Below are 8,842 nucleotides of genomic sequence, written 5' to 3'. Positions count from 1 at the left end.
ATCAATTAAACATACCTTTCCCATTCATTCCCAAACAGGACTCAAAACATATTTTACTAACATTCCAGCTGCACATGAGACCTATCAAACCAAAGGTGCGAGCAAATAACACTACCGTCACACCCAGTTTAGAGACACTGCAATCAATTTACCACTGGGCACGCACTGCAAACAATTCTGGTCTCAGCACAGCTGGGAATCAGCGGTATGCGTAACCTGCAGTCTGGATTTATAAAAGGGAAGTGGCACAAATTAATAAACGAAAAGATAAAAACGAGAGAGGTTAGTCCGCCCTTCATTCATAACAGTCTTTACGGCTGGAGGACTAACCAAAGGAAATTACAAATCAACCAAAAGAACAACTAAAAATTAACTGCAGAGGAATCACAACAACAGAATATTGATCGATTTCCCCGTGCGCTGTCGATCTACAGCTTAAACACCATTAAAACTTGTCGTCACACGAACAACATACCCACTCGCACCAGAGTGAGTTAATTGTCTCTGGAACTTCCTCACCGAGGAGCGCTGACCTCACCTCACACACCTACTACCTTTTCAAAGTTCCTCTGCCAATCACACAGCAGAAAGCAGCAAACTGCCAGGTGACACTTGTTCCAAATAGAAACTCTACGCCGCCTATAGGTGATACTCGTACACTACAGCTTCCACCTTGTTTTTTGTTTTGTTTTGTTTCTCTACCTCTTCTGTTTAGTGTTAGTTAAGGTATAGATACTGTTTGCATGTTGATTTTGCTCATTTTAATGTGTACTCTTAAATAAAAGAAATAACCCAGAAATTAAAAGACACACACACACACGCACACACACATAATTATATATATATATATATATATATATATATATATATATATATATATATATATATACACTCTAAGAAATAAAATGTTGCATTTACTCCACCCAGTTATGTCAACCGGTTCCACATAACTGGGTTAGTGAAATATAAAATGTATGATACACTTAATTTGAACAACAAATTTTAAGTACATCTGTCAAGCTTTGGCTAATTAAATGCAAATCGCAAGAATGGTGTTGTATTAGCTAAATATCAATGTTGATCTAACTAACATGTTGACTTAAATTGACAACACTAAATAAAATCTACTCAACCAAAACAAGCCCTACTTACTCTATAAAATAAGATGTTGCATTTACTCCACCCAGTTTGTCAACCGGTTCCACACAACTGGGTTAGTGAAATCTAAAATGTATGACACATTTAATTTGAACAACAAATTTTAAGTACATCTGATAAATTGACTAACCCTAAACGAGCTCTACTGAAACTATAGGATTAAATTACTTACTCTATTTAAAGTAAATTGATAAATCAAACAATTTTATTCAGTTAACCCAACTTTAATAACACTTGGTGTAAAATGTGCTGAAGCAAACTTTGAGCTGTTCAAAATTTCTAGATCAATGCCTTTTTCCCTAAACAAAAATATCTTCACATATGCAAGTGCATATTAAGTTCAGGAAGACATAATACAGAATGTTAAAATCAAGTTATTAAAACTGGAAAGTGTTGTGATTCCAACATTTTTAACATTAACATGACTTAATTTAAACTTGCTTCGGGTACAATGGAAAACTCACAATACAGTCCTATAAACAACAAGTAGAAATGACTTTAGTGGCATTTTTGTCCATATTTAAAAACCCTTTTTTTTTTCAAAACTTAAAATGAAGTCCAAACTTAGGAGCAGTCTTGTTCAATGTAGCTGGATGGTGGTAAAAGTTCAACATGAACAAAGCATGCCAAAAAGTATGAGGCCTTGCAGAAGTTCTTGCGGAATTCAAACTGAACAGTTTATAAAGTGCAAGGAGATGGGTTTGAGAATCTTGTAACCAGTTCAGTGTCCTCTATAGTTCAGTGCAGGCTGTTTCACTCAAGCAGTTTGTTTTTCAGAACTTGCAACTTCATGGATAGGTTGTTCCCATCCAACTCCATCAGCACCTTCTGAAGAAATTCAAATGTGTATTTCAGGTGCTTTGGGTACCTCAGATTTAGACTGTAGATTAGTCCAAGCAGGAGGGCACACCCCTTTGCCACATCACTAAGAGCTTTCAGCACAGTGTATCCTTCTATGATGACACCAATGTCCTCAGGTGTATCTGCAGAGTCTGCTCCTTCATGTCTGACAACACAGACTCCTAAAGTCAGCTGCTCCGTTTCTCTTCTTGCACAAAGATCCACATCCTTAAAATGAAAACAAGGGGGGGGGGAAGCTAATTGCATATAGATACATATGAACAATGAGCCCACATTCAATTTACTATCCCAAATTAAAAAACAAACAAACTGATCTTTCCCCTTTTCTAACTTACCAAGAATTCCTTGAACAGGTCATCTGGCTTTTTATTTAAGTAGACACAGATAGTTTTTAGGACGCATTCCCGTCGAACATCAATGCTGATATTCTGGTGGAGATAAGAACTCAATGTGAGACAAGATTTTGGTTCTTTTCCACCTCTTCCCAAACCAAAGTCAAAAATATTAACAGATGAGTGATTAGCGATGAGTAATTAAACAATGTTTGACAACTCACATTAGTGACATTCAGTGAAGTTAATGATTGGTTAGGCACTGACTCTTCTGAGTCAGATCAACAAATATATGAACACAAAACTAGAAGCTTTTCAATTTTGACAATACATGAAAGCTTTCACTTTTGCTTTAATCAATTCTAGACTGTTCAACAATATAATTATTAATTGTACCCCTAAAAATGTTAAAAAGAAATAGAAGATTAGAACTCGGCAATATGGATTCAAAATCCTATCACAATATGTTATGGTATTTATTACGATAACAAGAGTTACAATAAAAGATAACAGTAACCACAATCACATCTCAGCATTTGTTGCATCTACTGACAGACAGAACTAGCTGACCAACATAAAATGAAGGGGGGAACACACAAATTGTCACTTTGATAATCAATGGAACTGATACAAGGAGTTAAATGCATTACATATAGCTGTATTACACATAATGCTGCATTTTAATGACACAAGATAAATGCATGTCTTACACTTTAATCACTGATATTAACACTAAACCAGATATCAACACGGGGTAGAATTCCTTCAAACAATGTAGCAACTTATTTGATGCATGTTTCTAAAATACACTATACATATATTTCATTCTTCAAACGGATAGGATCGCTGGCGCTCCTGGTGCTCATTACTGACACCAGGGAGCATGCGCGGTAGATGCTGGGAGTAATTTTAAAGCTGCAGTTCTTAGTAGGCAAGTTGCAGCTTAACATGAATCGTAAAACATTTTGGGAAATTACACCGAAGTGGGCCCAATAATATTTGTTAAATGCCTGACTACTAACACCTGTGAGAGGTATACAAGCTAGAATGCTAAAAAAAAATTACCAGACATCATTTGTTTTAAAATAAAACATACAGAAGTACTCCCGAAAATGTCGGATGTTTATCGTTTAGTACACATTAACCAAATTTGTCATTCTTAAATGGTTGTACTTACCAAATAATCCTCAAATGGCAATGGATTTTATCCAGGCTTCTGAGCATGATGCAAGTTTCGGTTGAAAATGGCGGTTGTTCAAACTTCCACACTGCACATGTGCAAACTGAGAAGTACAGAGAGCCTGTTAGGACAATCCTCTTCAAATTAAAGTGCTGTTCATTTTAAATGAACTTTTTACGTTGGATTTAATGTACTGCATTTTGTTGTATTGAAATATTATGTTATTAATTAAAATCAAAACAATATCCTTGTGTTTAGAGTTAAAAATCAATTGGTGACATTAATTTTAACATAAAACGTTTACATAATGCTAGCAACATCAATGTATCATTTCTTAGAGTGGGTGCAACGATATTCGTATCGATATTGAACCGTTCGATACAGTGCTTTCGGTTCAGTACGCATATGTATCAAACAATACAAAATTTGTAATTTATTTTATCAACTTTCCTTCTGACGATGCTGTCTGTGTTGAGCGCTCAGTGAATCTGCGTTCGACTACTCCGCCTAGGCTGTCGAGCCTAGGCGGAGTAGTCGAACGCAGATTCACTGAGCGCTCAACACAGACAGCATAGTCAGAAGGAAGAGCACAGGGCAAGCTAGCGAGACAGAAGTTAAGCTCTCCTTGTAACATGGACCTCCCCCACCCTCATTCAGATCTGGCGTTTGGAATTATTTTGGTTTTCATGTGACGTATGACCCTGAAGGTAAGCGAGTCATGGACTAAAGTAAAACAGTATGTTGGATGTGCCATGCAATGCTCAATTACATGGGTGGGAACTAGTGTGTTAGCGCAGTTAGCTCGTTAAGGTGTTGGCCGTCTAGCCCCATGCACGGGGCGATCGGCGGTAGCTCGTTAACGGAGATTTGCCGTGTTGTGGCGTTAAGGTCATTTCAACGAGATTAACCTGAAAGCACTAGTGGGAACACAACGAATATGACTGCACATTTACGCCGACATCATCCTAGTGCAAAGACAAGTGGAAGCAGAAAAAAAACAAGCAAGCATGCTACTAACTTTAGCCGAGTCATTTAGACAGCTGTTAGCACAGGATTCTCCTTATATGTTTAATATGCTGCTGAGAATATAGCCCAGAAGAAGCGGATAGTATAGCTTTTATTTTGGAAAGAGACATTTCTCTGTAATAAACTCTCTTTTCCAAAGATGAGTGATTCCTCAATCAGATACAGGGCTCGCAATATCGCTAGCCCGACGTCCCGGGGCTAGCAATTTTTTTCAGTCGGTTTACCAAAATCTATCTCTGCCCTGCCCGTCGGGCTATTGTAGGAAGGAAAAATATATGTCAATGCTTTTGCATTCTTTCAGAAATGTAGCTGGGTAATTATGTCATTGGCATCGGTGAGCCACTGTCAATATGTGACATATTGCAATCGCGTTTGAATTTGCGCTTGTTTTTTTGCTTTCACTTTGCAATCGCGCGAACTGTGTATAGAGAGCGACAGCACTGATCTGTGAGTGATGATAATTTGTGCACCAATTCCTCTGACATCGTCTTATTAATTGTTAGCTTACTATGCAAACATGACAAGTGAAATCTCACGCAGCAAGCTTAAACATGTGAGAGGTTGATCGCGCAGAGAATCGCTGAGCTTATGTGAGTGCGTGTGTAAAAGCAGCAGGATATATATTTGACTACGATGACCTGGATGACTGAGAACCTTCACAGACAGATATATATTTTAGTTCTGCTGAGCCAAATAAGACAGGTCAGGGTGAAGAAGTGACAGCCAAAGAAAAGCTTACCACAAAACGGAGAAGTTATGACAAATCAGACTATAAGGCAAAAAGAAAGTGCAGCTTTATGGTTTCATGGACAAAAGAATTTCTGTGGCTGCAATATGACGAGCTAAATAACCAGGGCTGCACATAAGTGGTCCGCAGGTGCGCATTCGCTGTCAAAATAAAAACACGCACAAGGGTTAGGGTTAAATTTAAAAACTGTACTTTTGAGTTAAAATATATATTTATAATTTTAATAAATGACAAATTAAAAAGGCATGAACATTTTTTTTGTATCGAAAAAATATCGAACCGTGACACCAAAGTATCGAACCGAACCGTGAATTTTGTGTATCGTTGCACCCCTAATATATATATATATATATATATATATATATATATATATATATATATGGGTCTCCAGTATGAAGAGTTGGACAGCACCAGGGCCCGACATGGTTCACGCCTACTGGCTAAAGAAGCTGACTGCACTCCACGAGCGTCTGGCAGCACAAATGAACCAGCTGCTAGTTAACGAGAGACACCCGGAATGGCTAACCGAAGGTCGGACGGTCCTGATCCCCAAGGACCCCAAGAAGGAACCAGTCCCCTCCGACTACCGACCAATAACCTGCCTCAGTACTACATGGAAGCTCCTGTCAGGCATCATATCGGCTAAGATGAACAGGCACATGGGTCAATACATGAGTGGGACACAGAAAGGAATTGGCAAGAATACCAGAGGCGCAAAACACCAGCTACTGGTAGACAGAACAGTCAGCCGAGACTGCAAGACCAGACTGACCAACCTGTGCACTGCCTGGATTGATTACAAGAAGGCCTATGACTCAATGCCCCACAGCTGGATACTGGAATGCCTAGAATTGTACAAGATCAATGGGACCCTAAGAGCCTTCATCAGGAACTCAATGGGGATGTGGCGTACAACACTAGAGGCCAACTCCAAGCCCATAGCACAAGTCACCATCAAGTGCGGGATCTACCAAGGAGATGCTCTGTCCCCACTGCTGTTCTGCATAGGCCTGAACCCCCTCAGTGAGATCATTAACAAGACTGGCTACGGATACCGACTACGGAACGGAGCAGTTGTCAGCCACCTCCTGTACATGGATGACATCAAGCTGTATGCCAAGAGTGAACGAGACATCGATTCACTGATCCACACTACCAGGCTATACAGCAATGACATTGGAATGTCGTTCGGACTGGAGAAGTGTAGTCGGATGGTAACAAAGAGAGGGAAGGTAGTCAGAACTGAGGGGATTGAATTATCATAAGGCAACATTGCAGACATAGAGGACAGTTACAAGTACCTGGGGATCCCGCAGGCAAATGGGAACCATGAAGAGGCCGCTAGAAAGGCTGCAACCACCAAGTACCTGCAGAGGGTCAGGCAAGTCCTGAGGAGTCAGCTGAATGGTAAGAACAAGATCCGGGCCATCAACACGTACGCCCTGCCCGTGATCAGGTACCCTGCTGGGGTAATAGGCTGGCCAAAGGAGGAGATAGAAGCCACTGACATAAAGACAAGAAAGCTCCTTACCATGCATGGAGGGTTTCACCCCAAGTCCAGCACCCTGAGGCTGTACGCTAAGCGGAAGGAAGGGGGCCGGGGACTGGTGAGTGTCAGCACCACAGTCCAGGATGAGACAAGGAACTTTCTATATTTATATATATATAAATCTTCTAAGGTTTGTATCTGTCTTGTGTGAAACTTGTATGAAAAGCATACAAGAGTGAAAACAGATGTAAGATCCCTTGAACATTTATATAAATGAAACTTGTATGTTTTGGATACTTACTAAAACAATATATGAAAGTAATGAGAAAGTGGCCACTTTCATGAGTAAATCATATTAAGCCTCATATGATTCACTACCAAGCTAAAGCTGATGCAAGTCTTTTATAAGTTTTTTCTATTTCTTTGCCATATGGGTAGTTTTAATAGTTTGGGAAAAGGTTTACCCTAGAAATGCTAATTATTGGTGTTACGTTCTGGTCCCGGCAAGTAAATAAACGTAACAAATAGTTTGCCCCACTCACTTCCCACCCACGCACAAACCCCAACAACGACACCTTTTTCAAGTATTTAAGCAGCCATTTATTTTCATCGGCAGTGAGCAATGCCAAAACAATAAACAAAACTCCCTATAAAACAATCCCTACTCTTCCCTACACCAAAATAAAAAGAAGCCAAAACAAAAGACAAGTCACTTACCTAACTATCTAACGGAAAAACAGGAGAAAACTGGTTCAACAAAAGAAAACGGCTTCTCACGCCTACTAGGCTGCGACAGTGAAAGTTATACAGCAAAGGAACAAAAAGTGACCGCCACTTGTTAACCTATTTACAATTATTTACATGGCAAGGCTAGAGGTACACGTGAATACTCCAGCCTGCACTACAATGACACAACACACAACTCCGTGACCGAGTCAACGGGGTTCCAAAAAGCACTGCCAGGTGACTGTCATCCAGACGTTAAGTACTGGAGGTGGTCCATCAATTATCCAGTCCGAAGATAGGTAGAGACTCCACCCAGATACCTAGCAGCCACGCCCAGGTGTCCACCTCCTAGGAGAGAAAAAAGGGAAAATACCGCCAGCCATCCTCCGGGGGGAGGCACGACACCAACAAACACATCACTGGGTCATAACATTGGTGATTGGCACAAAAAGGATGATTGTTACTAGCATTGGGATGTTAGTTAATGCTAATTACTAGCTTAAGGATAACAGTTAGTAGCTATGGGATACTAATCACCAAAAATATGCTTTCAGGACATTATTGTGCGTTGGGTGTTGGTCAGGGCTATCCAGAATGACAAGTGGGACATTGAATGACCAAATTTAAAAATGTATGCAGTGATTTGTGTGTAATCTTTGAGGACTCAAAAACACGTGCTTCAGTCCACACACAAATACGAAGCAATTTAACCACATGTATAACAATTTTACAAATGCGTATATCCAAACCTAAACAAATTGTGCATAAATAATCACTATTTATTAAGCTCAGCTCCACGAATTGGATAATCTTCTCGTTCAAAAACCTTTCTGTGCGTAGAAATGTCTAAAACTTCACGTAACATCTCTCTTGCTGGTTTACAGAACCTTACATGTATGTGCTTCACCTCATACACACAGATAGCATGGTGGGCTTTTGAGACAAATTTCTCACTGTCAACTTCCCTGAGCTGCTTTCATGTCCCATTGCAAAACTTGGACATCTGGGCTTTGTCTCTATTCCTGCATTCTTTTATTTTTATATTTATTGGTTTTCTTTTAATAAAGCAGGCGTTAATTTTTCTAAATGAACAGAACAGCTCACTTCACTTCTGTATGCTGACAAACATGTGACCTATACTGTAAGACTGCTCCTGCTTGTTTCTCCTTTGTTGTGATTTAATTTGATGTTGTGTAGCCACGCAGAGACAGTTTGCATATATTAGAATGTTAAGTTCCGTGATGTCATCAAAACAGTTTTAAAAAGGGACCTTTCAAAGTTCCAACTACATACAAAATCAAACAGTTAAAAGTGAGTCTAGT

The sequence above is a fragment of the Simochromis diagramma genome, unplaced genomic scaffold (assembly GCF_900408965.1).
Source record: "Simochromis diagramma unplaced genomic scaffold, fSimDia1.1 OVJJ01000416.1, whole genome shotgun sequence".
In the NCBI taxonomy this organism is placed as follows: domain Eukaryota; kingdom Metazoa; phylum Chordata; class Actinopteri; order Cichliformes; family Cichlidae; genus Simochromis; species Simochromis diagramma.
Note: the sequence above shows the minus strand (reverse complement) of the source record.